Below are 17,618 nucleotides of genomic sequence, written 5' to 3' on the forward strand. Positions count from 1 at the left end.
TCAGGCCTGAAAAAAATTATTACAGTCAGGCTTTAGACCTCTTAGAAATGATAATGAAACTGCTGACACTACCTGAGCTATAGTTGAACAAATTGCTTCTGTCCTGGTGTAATGAATAACCTCAGCATCAGGGAGCTTTCCTTTCATACAGAAAGGAAAGAAAGACTGATTTCCTATTTTTAAACTTCCTTTCATCTATCCATCTTTCTTTTTTTTTCTTTATGCAAGGTATCTGCATACCTTAATGTCCTATTATTCAGAAGTTGTGCAACAGTCCTGTGACATTTTATCTCCATAGTAGTACTTTGCATAAGACCTGTCTGGTTATTATCTCTGCCACCCAAGAGCTTAAAGTGTTGCTCTCTTTAGCACATAGCCACTATCTGAGGCTCACGTGCACTAGCTCTCTCACATTCACAAAATGTATGGGGTTCCAGTAGGATGAGAACAGTCTATACAGAGGTAAATTAGCCTATTCATAATTACTTGAACATCTTCATTCTGGAAGGGTCTGAAAACAGTTAGTGTATCATGTAATGGCTGGATTGAGTTGACTGTGTGTAATATAATTAAGGGTGGGAAAACAAGCATCAACATTTCCATCATTTCAGGTGAGAGGTTCAGTTTATTCTGATTTTATGACCTGGTCATAAACTGGCTCTTACAGATGGAAACTGTCATACTGCAGCTTATTTACAGGTCCTCCGAATTTACTGGGGAGAAACTTATGTGATGTCTCTTCAAAGAAATTATAAAAAATAGACATTATAGGAGCAGTTTATATGGTTAGAGTAACCAAGTTAATTTAAATAAAAATAAACAGCCAGCATACAGTAAAGCCTGATAGGAAAAACTGCAATATTCCCTCCATTTTTGGAAGCAATGTGAAAGCAAATGTTATGCTAGCAGTGAGCCACATTCCAGGCACTGATATCAGTGAAGAATTCCCACTGTCATTGGAGAAACTACAGTCATGTGTCTGTGGGAAAATGATTTTTTAAGGACCGAAATATGATCTTGTAATGCCACTTGGAGCGTTTGCAATACCTTGCCATCTATTTTTATGAGTCTAGCAATAGATGTGGTATTTAGTAGGCCCTCCTGAAAGAATAGTTGAACTAATACGATTACTTCTGAAACATTTATTTTGTGATACAGTCTCAATTCAAAGGCTTGCTAAGGTATCTTCTTATCTTACCTACCCAGAGGAAAATAATGGCAATCAAAGTATATATTGTGCACACAGGCAAAATATTAGCTTCATTGAACATCGATCAAATAAGCTCCAAAATAAGTTTTCAGTCTGTCCCAAGAGACATTAGAGACATGGTTTTAGTCTGTATTTGAAAGCATCAGACTTACAAGTGTTCTTTATGGAGTTATGGCCAAAACTGGATATAGTCAATGAAATAAATTCTTACAAGGTTTCAGCTGTCTAGGATTAAGTTCACATGGGAAGAGTTATCCTTTTTTTCTCCACTGATGGTTGATTTGGAGGTATACAGAGTAAAGAGCAAATAAGTAAAACATATTCTTTTTGCTTTTGGATATTGGACCTAAATGTGGTTGATTTTTTTTTTTTTTGGCTGAGGTAAAGCAAACTTACCTCAGTATAGTCTTTGTGTCATTGATCTTGTCAAAGGCCTAAACCAAATAAGCAGAAGGTTTTTTTCCTGACTCTGCAATTTTAATATAAAATACATATTTTTCAGGGGCTGTTGTGATTGGAACAGGAGAGGCATTGGCACACTTTATGGTCTTTCATGTTCAGCTGATATGGAGTCCTTTGCTTCCATGTTGTTCCATTGGGGCTTTTTTTGTGCTGCCTCTGAAATATGGAACTTTTCCTGAAGTGTGACTCATCCCCCAAAAGAAAAAAAAAATTGCATACACACATCCTTTCATTTTATTTAACAAATTGCCAACTTTGTATTTTAGTTCAGTAAGTCTTGCTCATCTCTTTCTAATGTGTCACACTTGTATGATTGCCTAATACCGCTGAACTAAGACAGCAGCAGCAACTTGTGCAATGCCCGATCTCCTTTGCATCATTAGGGACGGTCTATGAAGCAAATGTCATTAACTTGTGAGGAAAGGAAACAAAACTGACAAACTCTCATTGACAAACTCCCCTCCGTTTGTTCATCAGTCTTTATTAAACAGCAAATTTAATATCAACATCCTTGCATAAGACAAGCCACTGAAGTCTTTCACCATGAAAATTAATGCTGTTTAGAATTAAACTTGCCTTTGGGTTTCATTTAAAAATTAACATTGTAATCTTTGTATGCTATGTTGTGAAGCCTAAATGAATGCTAGATAATGGAAATAATGAGACACGGGAGCATGTGTAGGGGTACACTGTAGTTCACGCAGTGAAGTGTTAATTAATGTAACCAGTGCTGAGAAATCACAGAATTTATTTCTGCTCTTTTTCTGTCTTCTGCACAATGTGAAAGACCATGGAACAGTGATGTGACAGCAGAAATCAGGGTCTTTCCATGCAGATTATTCACTTAGATTTGCTGGAACAAAATATTACATAATAAGTTTCTTGGTGCAAATGTATAATTCATTTCCATAGCTGACTGCATTAAAACAAGATAAGTAGTAAATCCAGTGAAATCTCACACAGGTACCTTTAAGCAACTACTTCAGAAAGCCAAAGCACAGTGTGGATTTCCCTAGTAAAGGAGCATATCTTCTTAAGGAGTAGTACCTTCTTGTCATCAAATTCTTGCCATTCAGTTCTCTAACCTCTGCAGTATTAGCCTGTTTCTGTGACAGTATGTGAAAAGAGTGGTGTCTAGTTACTACTTTAAAAGCCAGGATTTATATTTATTTGAAACAATCTGTTACATTTCTGATTTAGCATTTCTAATTTCAGCATTTTGAAGACGTGTAGTAACTAACTTTGTGTTTATATAATCCACTATTTCTAACCCACCTCACATTTTATTTCAGAAATAGGTACTGGTATGAAATAAACAGGAGAAGTCCTCACCATTATTTGAAAAGTGACAAAATACTTTGTCCTTCATTTAAATTCTGTTCTTGAGGATTTTCCCTTGAAAATACCCCTTTGTCCTCATTTCTTATACCTATGAATGGGTAAGAGAGACATTCCCTGCTCTAGGTTACTGTCTCTATGCTAGGAAATATGGGTTAGAAGTGGCAGAGTATCTGTACCTCACAGACATCCAGGTGCATGAAAAAAAATGTAACCAAGAATCAAAGAGGTTTTCTACCTGACTGCAGAATGATTAAAAACATAGAACCAGTAATAATGTAAAAAAACCTGTCAGGGTAATTTTTTTATCCGGATGGTATCTTCTTCACAAGAGTAGATGAGTCTTTTGGCTAAACTTTTCATATGGAAGCGGCTATTTTCCCCTGGAGTTAGACCTATGTGCACAGAAAACTGTCTTTCTGGAATACCTTTGTATGCACTATGATTTGAAGTCAACATCTATAGTGCTTCTTTAACAGAGTGTCTGGGGCTTCTGTGGAAAATGAGTAGCTCACACCTAACCACAGAGACAAAAATGTGTAGCTGCTCCAATGCTGAATAGTAAATGGAGTCTTTGTCTAATTGACTAGTATAAGCAGAAAGGAATTGGATGCTACACTGAAAATGTACATAAAATACCTGCCTTTCTACTGAAGCCTCCCCGTGACCACAAGTATGTGCAGGAAAAAAACTTTCACTTCTAAATGATTTTGAAACTTGAGTAGAAGAGGAGCCACCTACAGGTCCCTGAACTTCGCTGTTGATATTGCATAGTTATGTCTGCCAGTATTACCTGTGTCTATTTTTAGGATCCAACTCTAGAGATCGTTTGTGTTTCCCAAAGTAAAACACTTGCCTGATTGCAGTACTATGTTGGAACCATGCAGTCAAACAGCATTCTCTCTCCCATGTTTTGATTTTCATGGGAAGAGAGATCCTCTCTGCAGAACTAAGAAAATTCATGACAAAGAGTTCATTTCTAATGTGGCTGATGAAGGGATGGGAAGTCCAAAACCATCTTAGTGAATGAACACACCATAAACACAGTCGAAGAAGGTGATCCAGCGAGACTGTACATGAGTGCAGAAGAGAAATGCTGGCCTATAGAAAGTGATGGAGAAGATGTCTAACTTGTCCCCCCTTATTAATGAGTTAGGAGCTGAGGGGAGGCCTGCGGGTTACTCTCTCCTGATTCTATTACCGAAACTATTTGCCTAAAATAATGGTAAGCTTTGATGGATCACCAGATGATTTACACTGAGAATAACATTGTCCAGAAAGAACTCTGTACACCTACAAGAAACCTGGTTTGATCAACTGTTGCCAATGAAAATATATGAATATTATCTTAATTTCTAAGCCCAGTAACACATGTGAAAATAAAACTGAGAAAGTGATTATTCTGAATACAGTCAAGACATCAAATCAGCAAATGCATAGTTCATAGTTTTGTATATGGGATATTACTATGTACAAAAGCAACTGGACACAGTGGTTCCTGGTGATGTTTCACTTTTTGAGAAGAAATCTGGAAAACAGTGAGTTAACTAACAAAATGAAGCAGAAAATGCTATGTAACTGTGTCCTCCAGTAGCAGGAAGGAACAAAACCATATGAACACAATGTGTTCGTCTTAGTCTTAATGTGACAAGAGAAAACATAGTTTTCTCAGCCACATACAAATCTGGCTTCTCTCTCATTCCTTTCCAGAATGAAGATATCTTTTGATTGATGTCCAACCTGAATAGAATGATCTGGCTTGTGGAAAAGTTTCTTCTTCATACCTCCCCAACTTGAATGCTTTTTGTCACTTACCTGGTCGTTATGCACAGTGAGGACAATCCTACTTTAGGGAAAAAAATTGATTAGAGCTTATGCAATGCAGCTTCTATTGGCTTTGAACAAACTTGCTAGAGCAAGCAGGAGGTGAGTTATTACAAATAGCACTAGCAAAGTGCTGCTTGGTAAGTGGCCGGTGTTAGCCTCCCTGAGCTCTGTTTTGCTGCAGATAGTTTCAGGGTTGCTCAGGTATAAATACAAGAACAACAGCCATCAAATCCTTGCCTGCAATAAAGGTCTTTTATGCTGCTTTGACACTACTGTATTGCCATACTCTAGTTATAACTGTAATTTACACCTACTTCATCCTTTTTTATGCTGCTGGTGCACTGTAAAGCCAGCTTGGTGTGAATAAGGATCAGTGAGAATTAGATTCCACTTTTAAACTTATTTTTTTCCTTCCTAGCCACCCCTGTAAGCCCTCATCTTTTTCTTTGGCTGCACTTCTTAAAAGTAGGCATGTGACCATTGCACTGCTCCGCAACCTTGGAGATATTTTATGTGATGGATTTGTTTCTGAAAAGCTTGCAATCAACATACAAGCAATTAGAGGCCACTTTATTTCCTGGCAGTACTAAGGCTCCTGCTGTCTGGTTTAGTACTGGCAGATGCAAATAAGGCTTTGAAAGGATCACTGTAAGTCATTCAGACTGATGTAGTCCTTTCATTTCCCACAATGCATTCAAATCCACATGAAAATCTGTCTCACATGGTATCGGTAGTCAGCCAAAGCTCTGTCCTTGGATTTCTTCTTTTATGGTAAAAATCACATACTATTTAACCTGGAAAGAAAAGAAAATGCAAACCAATATCCTCGGAGTCCAAACGACAGGAGAGTTCTGTTATCATGATGCAGGAGTTTTAATTATTCTGAGCTTGCACCTTCAGAGCTAGCCATTTCTCAGCCCAATTAACCTGTCCTATTGTACAGTCCATGTAAGGCATAAGGCAATTAACATTTGTACCATAAATAAACAATTAAGGAATGTTTTGATTTCTGGTTACACTTTTTGTTATTCAAACTGCACTGCAGTTTCTGCCTACAAGGGATTTGCTCTTTTAAACACTTCCTATTTCATTACCAAGTGTCTTTTGCCTTTCTTACATTCAGCAATGCACCATATATAAAGCTTTAAAAAGGTGCCAGTTCACCAATGTAACAAGCAAAGAACAGAAATCACAAGCATCCCTAATCCTTTAGTAACTCTTGTCATCAGGTACTGTTTAATTTTACTAAATCTTTAAAGAAATAGTGAGAATGTTTTCCAGTTTTATTCTGGAGTTTATTGTAACTGAGGACAAACTTTGGTCCAGATTTGCAAATTAATTTCACCCCATGCCTTTATTAGCTAATGTTTGTCCAGGCTCTGAAACACTGCAGTTCTATGTTATTGACATGCATTCTCCTCATTAATATTTCTGACAACGCTACTGGTTTTATATCTTTCTATTCACTAGTGAATTTTGTTAGGTATAGGTACAATGTTTCTGGGCGAGGAGTAGAGTTCCTTACCAGTGATGATCTTGGGTCATTTTTATGACTCTGATAATGACCACTGCTTTGATTAATGCTATAATTATTTAATGGATACCTATAAAATAGTTATAATTTATAGGGCCCATAGATTATCATTATTGCACCAGAAATTCATAGTAAAATGTGACTCATGGAATCATTCAGGCTGCTAATGGAACTAGTTAATCACATCTATTAATGTCATTAGCTCATTAATGACTAGTTCATAATTAGTTAGTGACATCTATTCAGGCAGTTTATGGTACTAGTTCTGTAATGATGTCCCAGTAGGTAGGTTCCTATGCAAGTAGAACCATTGAGGTCAATAATGTCCTTCACAGACATGAGGGTTAATCTGCAGACTTATCATTGCAACATTACACTATAAAGCCACGGATGGAATAGAAGTGAATGGAAGTGAAAGGAAGGCAGGGTTTTAGGATTCATAGATATTAAAAATATTTGCAATACAATCCAGTGTTGCAACTGTCCAAGGATAAAAATGACTTAGAACTACTATTAGGTACATTGTTCTGTTAAATATGTAACAACCAAAAGGAAAGTAAATAAGAACTCTATGCATTGTAATTATTTCAGTATATTCAAGCAGATGGATTACATCAATATTTTCTAGCTTTCAGTATTCTATGGTTATGAAATGGGAATCACAAGTGCCTGTAGTATCAAGCCATTTTTACTCAATCATACATTAAAAGAACTCCACAAATCTTGTAAGTTCAATAATTCTCCATTAAATGCAGCCTGGATATTGAAATTCACCACTCTTTCAAATAATAAATGCAGTTTCCATTATTTTTGTTGTTATTTATATGCAGCATGAAAAATTCTAGGATGCTATTGCTAGCATGCAAAAAACAGGACACAAAGATTTCTAGGAAAAATGTTCATTCAGGTAAGAAATGGCTTAAGTATAAATAATCAGTCTGAAGGAAAAAGCAGAAGTTGTCAACAGATGACACATGCTACCTAGTTTAACACCATCTTAAAAAAAAAAAAAAGGACGTACATTTTCCTATTGTCAAAATGTACGTATACACTGACAATAAAATTAAATAAGTGAACATCTTAGCATATTTGTCCCCAGGAGAAAATCTTATTTCTTTTTGCAGAAGTTATATGATATGAAAGTAGTCTGAGCAATAAAATGGCAAAGTCCCAGTGGACAGATGATATTTTCTACAAGAAACTGCCACTGTAAATCACACCAGTTGCAGATTACTGTGCGTTTGTGTTTATTCTCCATGAGCCACATACATCCTGGAAATGGCTTGTATTTTGAATGTAAATTGTCAAGTGTGTGAATTTCAGCTCATGCAAATATGAAAACCTATTTCATAACCATTATTCAAATGCTTTTTAACATAGTAGTTTTCATTGCTTGCTAAGTGCTTTCCCACACTTCTTCCTAAGTAGGAAAACAATATCAATGGTGTCCATCTGTTCTTGTATGATTTTTATTTCAAGGCTATTTTAATTGGTTTACTGGTTCTGACAAAATGAATAGATTGCATTTACAGACATCTGAAAATTCCCTGTACGCTATGTATTCTGGAGTCCGCAATCCATTTTGCAAAAATCAGTGTCTGTGGGAAAGCAGATGGAAACAGGGCAGTACCTCTAGTCTCTGCAGCAGTTCAGCAGGTGCCACACAATAGCACATTTGTGAGAACAGTCATGTCCTTCTTCAGGGAGGAAGGAGTCTACAATAAACACCAATGATATTTGATCCAGTAGATAACAGGCTATTGGACCTTAGATAACAAAATAATTCATTCACAAAATAAACACTGCAACTACGTTCCAGGACAGAGAACTTCAAAGATTGGTATGTCTGAATTTTTTCCTCTGTTCAGTAAATTTATCTCAAAAACTGGTCTGGTTTCTCTCTGATACTGAAATGGAAATAAACAAAATAAAAAAAGTGGCCACTGTGCTGTTGTTTATAGCGGTAAGTACTATGCTGTGAACACTAAAATACAGTGTTCAGTTTGTCCAGTGACAGGGTTTTATGTTGCCTCTGACTTTTCCTGTGAGGAAGAAATGATGAAATCGTATTCCATCTGGTTAAGCAGTTATTCTGTATCTTCTTTCCCTTCATTGTCAGATGTTCCAGGCCTAAGGCACTTTATCAGTATCCAAAACAAAGTATAAAAGAATGGCTGCATTAATCTTAGCAACTGAAATATTAGTTTCTATGAGAGTATGCTGACTCTGTGCTATAAGACTACTCTAATTTTCTACCTGTCTTCCTGTACTCTGAAACACCAGATACATTGCTATGGAATATCAACCTTCAAAAGAGCTGAGCATTAACCTGGCAAAGATTTTAGATATCTGATTTGTCAACCAACAAATAATACCAGAAATAAGAGTTTAATCTTTAAAAAAATAATAATAAAAAAAACCCCAAACCATATATGATCTACAAAGAAGCTGACTTAAGCTTTGCAAAACTTACTATTACTTTAACTATTTTGGAAATCAATTCATAAAATCATATAACGTTCTGAGTTGGAAGGGACCCATGATGAACACTGAGTCTAACTCCTGATTCCACACAGGGCAACCTAAAAGTTAAACCATATGTCTAAGAGCATTATCCAAACACTTCTTGACCACTGACAGCCTTGGGGCCATGTCCAGTTCTCTGGAAAACTTGTTCCAGTGCTTGACCACCCTCTCAGTGAAGAACTTTTTCCTAATATCCAGTTCAAAATGCAGGTGGCCAAGCGTCTTGAAGATTTGACTTTTAAGTGATTTTAGTACATGCTAACTGTACCTTTCGCTTGGTGGATACAATGCTTGTTGCCATAAGTGGTTCTTGGTTCAAAATCTGTTTTACTTCAGCGAAAAAGCTCCAGGTGCTTTTAATGAGTTTTGGCCTAAACTGAAGGCCAGGAAGACTCTTACACACATACTTTGTTCATGGGATCATTCCCATCAAAGTCAAACTGAAAATAAAACTGATGTCATGTTTTTGTACTGAACTGGAACCTTGTTATGTCAACAGGCATTCTTCTAACCACTAATTTCTTAATGAGGGAAATGGAAATTAACTACATTTCACAGAATATCTGCTACATTATTGTAAAAACTGATTTATTCTAGTCCTTAAAAAAGCTCCTCAGATAAATCAAAAAATAAATCCAAGGATTTTGACATTAGTTGGCTCATGTTGTAAGACTACCTCAGGGCTGTGAGACTCATCTGATTTACAGTTATATAATTGAGAGCAGAGCTGGCCTTTTATCTTAAATTATCTCTAAGAGAGTGCCAAATCAGATAGCTCTTTTAAATCAACATACTCAGGATTTACCATACTGTAATGCATATAGGCTGACCCTGGACTTCCAGCCTGTCAGGAACAATCATCAGCTGGAAGCTCCAGGTCATGGGGTATTCTGAGAGTTTTTTCCTCTCTTTAACACTGGGCCTGACATATAGCTGCAATCAACAGTGGAGATATTGAAGCTTACATTATTTATTAACTTTCTGTTATACATATTTGGATTGTTCAAATTCCAGGGGCTTATCCTACTTTCTCTGAAATCCTGTTTGTCTACAGGAATTTGATTTACAGATGATACCAGATTTATTTTCAGTGACAGTATGAGAAGAAACTTCATTGTTAACTCTTAATTCACTCTCACAAGAATTTCTTATCACTTGGCCCCTTTAACCACAAAATGCATGTTAGACTGTTTGCATTCTATCCCGTCCCTGTTCAGAAAATAGTATGCTATTTCATTATTTTTGCTCCCCAGCTAAGGCTCTAAACCCAGTTAAGGGGTCTAAAAAGACATGATGGCCCCCATCAAATACCTAGCATTACCTTCCAGATGTTGGAAAAGAAGTGTGATCCTGCAAAAGGATGTTAAACTAAATATTCTGAATTTTAAATTTTTATATAAAAGTATTTTAATTGAAATTCAAATTTAAGTACTTTTCTAGAAAAAACGCGCATGCATACAGGTTGCTACTTATTGAAGATAATGGGAAATTGGGATGAATCAGATAATGGGTACGTCAGATAATAAGGTTACTACAAGATGCAAGAAGGGTGCTGTCAGAAATTTCCAGGTGACTTTTCACAGAAGGAGCTTGGAATCAGAAGGACTCACAAGAATCTTCCATGTAGGACCTAATTCTACTCTAGAACTTATGCAAATACAGTGCACCCAAAGTCCAGGTGTAGAGGAACTGGAGAGAAATTCCAGGAACCTGGAGTTATCAGGGGCGAAGACTTTGGAAAAGTGACAACTTCTAGATTCAGCTGACATTAAAAACAGTTTAAATATGTCTATGTAGAGCAGCACGTGGCTTATGAAAGTCTGACTAGCTCTACACTTGTGTTATCCATAGCTCACTCCATTATTTCTGCATCCAAAGCATGTGCATGATCCTTGCACAACCCAACTGAATCTTTGACAGATGATCAAGAACTGTCACTGTTTCTGATCACTTTCAAACTGTTTTGTACTTTGGTTTGACGTTTTGAGTAGTTGATTTCTTAAACTGAGAAAGTGCACTCAATTTTATCCAGTTTTTAAAGCTTTTTATAATTTTTATCCACAAAGTCTTTTTGACAGTATGAAGAAAATGCAATAAATACAGTATATTAATGTATCTCAGGTTTTAATAATGCCTAATTTATATGGTTGAGACTTTCAAAAGAACCACAATGAGCTACAGCTCTCAATTAATTTGAAAGGCTAACTTGCTTACACTGTTCTGGAAATCCTACCCCTAATACCTCCCGGTACAGAAGTTGAATATAGTCAGATTTCCAATGCATTTTAGGTTTTACTGCACGTCGCTCTTCCTGACATATTTTTATAGTATTATTCTGTCCCTCTCTTCACTTAAGTTACAGGAGAGTGCTTTTTTCAAGGGATTATCTTAGTTTGTTACAGAGGGGGACATCAGACTCTAAAATAATTTGATCTAGAGCAATTTTCCAGGTGAGCTTCTACAGCATACTTCATCCTAGGCATGTGAATACTGGTAAAATAAAATTGTCGATGAAAATCTTGGTCCTGACACACTGCAGACTTTGAAATGACAAGGGAAGTGCAATTGAGATTGAGCTGAGAATAATAATAAGTTTAGCACTAATATTAATATAGCCCATCAACTAAAAGTGGTGCTTTATTGTTTTGATCAGTGATGCCACTGAATGATAAAGGCTAAAGACAAGTCTTGTAAAGGCTTCTGCTCTCACAATGTAAATTTTCAGAACGTGATGCACAACACTGGCAGTTAGGGTAGCATCCTTAAAATTTCCAATGCATCTATGTTTCTCTTTTGGGTCATGCGCACAAGTGGTCTCAGATGATACCATGCTACTTAGCTAATTGTCTTGGGGGTTTCAAGGTATAATCCTCCACATCTGCCTGAAGCAGAGTGAGGAATCTGGCTTTCACACATACTGGGCTCTCCAGCAGCCTATGGAGTGAAAACTGTCTCTTCTCTTCCTCTCTGCTGAACTGAATATAGCTCCCTTCATTCCTCAGTACCTTGTATAAAGACCTGATGTTTTGGCTCCAGTCAAGTGTAGGACACTTAAATGTTGCATTGCTGAACCTAAAGGTTTTGACAGACAGACTCTGTGAATCTTAAGCTGACCCAAAGGTCAGGCAGTTGCCATGTCAAGTTTTGCCACTGCCAAACACCAGTCAGGCTCAAAAGAATTACCAGACTGGAACATGTGTCTCACACATCTCCATACAATCTCAAAACACCTTCAGTGCAAAAGCTTGTATCTTAATTACAAACCTGCCTTCCTTGCCCCTTTGAGATGACACGTGAGAAGTATCTCCAAAGCAGCTGAGCACAGGAACACATTCAGTTTCTTTGCTCTATTCTCAGGGCAGTAAACTCTGTGCGAAGGACTGACTGTGTTACTAGAAGTAGAATTTCTTAAATTGCCATGGCCAGTTTAGTTGACTTTATTAAATGGTATATGCTCAGCAAATGCATTTATGCAAGCTTTGAGGCAGAACTCCATTTTAACAAGCAATATAGCAGATTCCTCTGATGAAAAATCAATGTCATGCCTAACTTCCTCTTTCTCCTCACTGCTCCAGATTTGTATGTATCCCAGGTCATTTGGATTTATTTAAACTAAATCTATGAATTATGACATCAATGTAGGTTACTCCCTTAAGAAATATGACTGGAAGGTGGGAGCGCAATGAGATCCATGGTGTCTTCTCCCATTCCCATGTTATCACCTTTTCATTCTGAATGTGGGCTGGACAAAATGGTCAGTTTTCCCAGATTTTCTTTTGCGAAATGGGAACTGTAAATCCTCACTAGCATTTAGATCATATGATATATGAAGAATTGTAAACTACATGGTGAAATTTCATTATTCTCACCGTATCAAACAGCTGATTTAGTAGGACTATTAAACTAAGTTTGCACAGAGCACTGAAATGTGGTTTATATCTGTTGCCATCATAGTCACCATACATTGTTATTAGAATGACTTCTCTCCTTTATCTCTCTTTGAAGCTCAGTGGTGCAGAATCCAGGTTGTTAACAGATGTCATGCCTTGGCGCTTGATTGTCATTGCTCTTCAGTTATTTTGGACTGGGAACTTAGTTACTGAAGCAAGGGTTTTCTTCACAAGTTTGTGGAAAATTAGTGCTATTTCGTACTGAAAACATTTATAGAAGGCAGTATTCTCAAAAATAATGACAACTCTGTAAGGATATAGTTATCATCAAACAAATGATGTAAGGTGTATTTAATGTAGAAAACTCAGGTAAAAACCAGTTCTAAATAAAATGTTGCATTTAAAGAGTAGTTCAGTAATTTGTTCAGTCATGAAACGGTGGTGTTTTGATGATATATTCAGTTGTCATACTACAGCACTAGTTTTGTTTTATATTCCACTGGGCTGTCTAAATTCCCTGTTGTAACTTAATGAGTAGAGATAAAGTTTCCATCAGTGAAATGGCAGCGAGGAAGAAAGACTTTTCTTTCCCTTGTTACCGATATTTAATTTGACTTATATTAAGAATATTTTTCCTCTGTGACCCTAAACACTAAGAGTAAACAGCTAGATACATTGTGGTCTTTTCCCCCTCTAAGTTGCACATGACTATATCCTCATTTCTGAATCGCTAAAGAAGAATAAAGCCTTACATAATAGACAGCTAAATAAAGACACTGAATTACTAAGACAAATGCCTAGTAAATTGAGGAGGCTCATAAGACAGAAAAAATAGTAAACTCTAGTTGGTTTGACATTAGTAAGACAAGGTAATACATATGGTCTAGGTATCTTGGGAACAGATTATGAATTTTAGGAATAAGGAATAGTAATGTCTCATAATTCACCCAAGGACATTAATCTCTGCATGTAGAATTTGCTTCAGAAGGAAGAAAACATCCCTTAAAGTCTAAAAAGATAAAATCACCCCCTAAAATTTAGAGGCAGCACATTATCTAGAAAATGAGGGGGCAGGTATTGTAATAATTAATCAGTTAAACCACGTTACCTGCAAATACAATGAAAAAGCAGATTCACCTCTTATGTAAAATCTTCAGGCATGGTTTTAGTATTTTATATTACACTGGGAATAGATTTTCCAGAAACAATCAGCGTGATTGGAGAAGAAGACCAAAATAATCGGAATTCTAAAAAATTACCACCACTGACATTTGAGTAAGGAAATTAGTTCATACTGGAGGTAGACTAAAAACAAACAAACAAAAAAATTAAAAAGTAAAAACAAAGTCAACTCTAGCAAAGTATTGAAATGCATATCAAGAGCTCCAACTGCACTTCTTAAATATAATAGTGCTCAACAAATTTACAGCTACCTTTTACGACCCCCCTGTACACATCCTGCAATACATATAGAGTGCTGGATTCTTGATATATAATATACAACAACTATCACAAGCAATAATATCTGATAGAGATGTCAAGATCTTAAGGACTGTGATGATAGAAAAGGGCAGCCCAGAGGGGTGACTACCAGGTATATGAATAACTGAGTTTAAGGTATCAGTGAGGACTGCATAGAGGCTTGTACACATAGTGATGTGTCTGTTAGGAGCAAAAGATAGAGCTCTTACAGCACCTCGATAATCCCTGCAGAGTACTTGAGAAGATAGTAGTGATTATATACCCACAGTTACTAATAACAGAAGAAAGACCAGGTCAGGGAAGCAACATAATAAACCTTTTGATAGGAGGTGAGAAAGTTGAACTGCCATGGTGTTTTCTTCATGTTCCTAATATCAAAAGGAAAGCAAATCCTTGTAAGGGAGTAGGGATTTAAACTTTTTGTATTAGAGAGAAACTTTAGGAGTAAATGGAGCCTTCACAGTGAGGGACAGCTACATGATACAAAGTGGAACCAGTGCTTAAACTTATAATAGGGAACTGAGAAGAGAAAAGGCTACTTAAAATTATTCATGATGCAATTTTGAAGCCATTCTGGATGTGTTTACACAAATAAAGGCTAGGTTAGGCATAAAAAAAAATCAGTAAAAGTCAGCAAAGAACAGCCGAAACAAAATCACATTTGAGAAGGACATGGAAAATAAGGAGCAAGATCAGGACCAAACGAATACATGGCTCTCTATAAAAGAGAAGGTGTTGTGATTTCAGCCCAGCCGGTAACAAAGGACCACCAGCTGCTTGCTCACTCCTCCCGCCCCCCTCCGATGGGATGGGGAGGAGAATCAGAAAGGAGAAAAGAAAAAAAAAAACACGGAACCTCGTGGGTTGAGATAAGGACAATTTACTGGGACAACACAAGAAGAGAAGTTACAACAACAACAACAACAGTACTAACAAAAGAATATACAAAATGAGTGATGCACAGTGCAACTGCTCCCCACCTGGAACCCGACACTCCACTACTTCCCCCACCGAAAGCCCCGAGGCCCCCCCAGCCCACTCCCCATTTATATACTGAGCTTGATGTCACATGGTATGGAATAGCTCCTTGGCTAGTTCAGGTCAGCTGTCCTGGCTGTGCCCCCTCCCAGGTTCCTGTGAAATTTAACTCTATCCCAGCTGAACCCAAGACAGAGGTGAAAGAAAAAGCTGGATAAACTGAATAAGTTGATTTCAGTGACAATATCAATACAACTAACATTTCATAAGATTGGTAGATTAAAAATAATATGTGGGACATTGTGATACCACTGAATTTTACATAGCTATATCAAGAGCCAGCAAAGATGTGATGTTGAATCTGTTGATTGCATTGTGATTTTTTCAGTGACTGCAGAAGTGAAAACTGTTAGTCCACAGCCTGTGTCTTTTTCTAGAAGGATAAGATAAGATAAGAAGGTGTAATGACTTCCATTTCATGAAAACATGAAATATTAATCATTAAACTGGGCAGAGTAGGTCCTCAGTGGGTAGAAAGGAATACAGTGCCATGAAAATCGGTGCAAAAAGATACTATACACTAGCTAACTCTCTGGCCCATGACCAAAACAAACAGGAAAAATTTAGAACAAATGAATTTATTATAAGTCATGATGGTCAGCTGCCAGTTTGCATCTAGAACTAATATGCTGATACATAAACCTTAAATAATAATGTGGCACAGAAGAAATTTCTCATGTAAGTGTTTCAAAACAATGCATTCTTAAATGGATAGCAATTAAAATATGTGCCTGAAGGAAACTGGCATTTCTGCATTGTAGAAAATACCATTATATATAGTTTCATTCTGACCTGGCATAAAAATAAAACAATTTCTACGAATGAATTATTTGGGGAAAAAAAACTTTTAAGTAACCAGATGTTACATTTTTATGTAAATGAAAATTTTATCACTGATTTGCATATTTTACTTGTATTATTAATAGCTGCAATAAATTTTGAAACAGCTTTTCAGTAGAAATAGAACAATACCATTTTATGATGTTTGGAACATCTGATTTTATACTGTTTTGATTTTCTTAACAAAAATATGTCAAAATTGACAGTCTATTCCAAAGATGTAATTATGAGAACACACAACTTTCTGTCTGGAAAAAAGTAGTCTCTAATAAACTGTCATCATTTGTCTACTTGTGATTTATTGTGAATAGGTGGAAACTTTTCGAATCCATCACGGTGATTTCATATTTGTTTTCCTAACTGCTTTTTATTTGGTAGAATTCTGCTGTATTTGGGGAGAATAATCTTGACTGAATAGTAGAAGTGAAAATACTACAAAACAAATCCGAGACCAAGTTTGGCGTTTCCCTTGTCTTTGCCTAAAGAACTGAAGATAATCACTTGGAAAACTCATCTCGCTCTTTCTCACTCATACACATACACACACACACACACACAAAGTGTGGACAAAGCAACTTTCTTGTTTTACAGCTGGTAAAGACAAAAACCAGGACCAATACTTAGATGATCAAATAAGAGAAATACTGAAAATTCAATGAATTTGTATTTGACTTGCCTAAATGTTCAGTTAATCTGCTATCGATTTGTATCAAGTGAACAGTAAAATGCAACAATGTAAGATTAGGGTATTATTTCTTGCTATTTTATTGTTCTTGCTGCGAAGCCATTATGAACACATTGTGAAAACCTTAAAATGAAAACCAACTCCAGCATGTCTGTCCAAGAGAGAAAGGTATTTCACTGAAGTTTACACAGAACAATGCAATAACACATATATATTCTTTGCCAATCAGGTTAACAGTTTTACTGATGGATTTCTAGGACCATGCCTACATTAGCCAGTGGAGTGACATAATAGGAGTTAGTCTGGAGACCGAAATATCTGGTGCTGAGAACCAGTCATCCAGTTGCCTGTGTTTTGATGGGGTTTGAGCTGGCTCTCTCCCGGTCACAAGGACTGAACACCCACTTGCTGTTTGAACTTGTGCACGTTCCTGGGGTGAAGCTTTTGGTTCAGCTTTATCCGTTCCTGCACTCCTAGACTGCTCCACAACACCCAGCGAAGTGCCGTATGTGGGGGGGATTAAGGAGCTTCACTTCAAAAGCACAAGCCTGATCCAGATTAAAAAGCTAATGCTGTTCCTTATGGGAGTGCCAAGATTGCGATGAGATTGTGTATTACTGAGTGACCGTGAAATCTTCCAACTGCTATCCTCCGTCAAATCATCCTTTAGCTCAACATTAGCTTTGAATTCCTTGTTAATATGCATTGTTTGTACTGAGGTAAGTTCAAAAAGTCCCAAACAAAACCCATCCTTATCATTTTCTGACTGCCTAGCAGAAACCATGA

At 36.8% G+C, this 17,618-nt stretch overlaps 1 long non-coding RNA gene across 1 annotated transcript in view; it reads left to right on the top strand.

Moving 5' to 3' along the window:
- Nucleotides 1-367: 367 nt before the first annotated feature.
- LOC128152561 (uncharacterized) overlaps nt 368-17,618 on the top strand; it is a 38,886-nt gene continuing 21,635 nt past the window's right edge. The window contains exon 1 of the long non-coding RNA XR_008238694.1: nt 368-462. This is a non-coding gene — a long non-coding RNA (uncharacterized LOC128152561). The remainder of the gene's footprint in view (nt 463-17,618) is intronic.

This window comes from Harpia harpyja, chromosome 2 (genome assembly GCF_026419915.1).
Source record: "Harpia harpyja isolate bHarHar1 chromosome 2, bHarHar1 primary haplotype, whole genome shotgun sequence".
NCBI lineage: Eukaryota > Metazoa > Chordata > Aves > Accipitriformes > Accipitridae > Harpia > Harpia harpyja.